Source organism: Eimeria mitis, genomic scaffold (assembly GCF_000499745.2).
Source record: "Eimeria mitis Houghton genomic scaffold, Emh_scaff251, whole genome shotgun sequence".
NCBI classification, from domain to species: Eukaryota; Apicomplexa; class Conoidasida; order Eucoccidiorida; family Eimeriidae; genus Eimeria; species Eimeria mitis.
The window spans coordinates 2,652-3,381 of NW_013570851.1; the positions used below are offsets into that span (position 1 = coordinate 2,652).

At 51.0% G+C, this 730-nt stretch overlaps 1 protein-coding gene across 1 annotated transcript in view; it reads right to left on the minus strand.

Annotated features, from left to right (window-relative positions):
• Window positions 1-730, minus strand: part of EMH_0005340 (oxysterol-binding protein, putative) — a gene marked incomplete at both ends in the record, with an annotated part of 12,791 nt that overhangs the window by 1,928 nt on the left and 10,133 nt on the right.

Below are 730 nucleotides of genomic sequence, written 5' to 3' on the forward strand. Positions count from 1 at the left end.
TTTCCACTTTTTGTGGGGGGGGAATGGGGGCGCCTCCTCGACGTACAGAGCGCTGGACCACTGCCCTGCCACATAAGCCAGAAACCCTAAACCCTAAACCCTAAACCCTAAAATCTGTGTCTTGAAGATGCAACCCCTAACTCTACCGCTGAGTTATCCCCACGACAGAGTGATCCCCTTGGCCTGATGCCGCCCTGCGAACGTGCGAAGCAGCTGGGATTTAGGGTTTAGGGTTAGGGTTTATAGTTTAGGATTAGGGTTTATGGCTTAGGATTAGGGTTTAGGGTTTAAAGCTACCGGAGAGGCGGTACACGGGCCGCCCAGAGGCTTCAAAAACAATCGCCCGAAGATGGTGGCAGGTCTTGTCTAGCCTGAGGCCAAACCGTAAACCCTCAACCCTAAACCCTAAACCCTAGAGAGAAAAATGTCTTGATGAGCGCCCCCCAAACCCAAAGAGAGCCTATTGCTCTCAATTCCGCTGCTTCTAGGGTTTAGGGTTTAGCGTCTAGGGTTTGCTTGCCATCCTTTTCTAAGAAACTGCACCACCGAGAAGTCCCCCGAAGTTTCATTCTCAACGAGGCTCGTGCCGTCTCTGCACCGCAAACCTTCAAACCCTAAACCCTAAACCCTAAACCCTAGAGAGAATAACTCCTTAACCCTTAATCCTAAGCCCTAAGCCCCTAAACCCTTAACCCTAAGACCTAAACCCTAAACCCTAAGCCCTAAACCC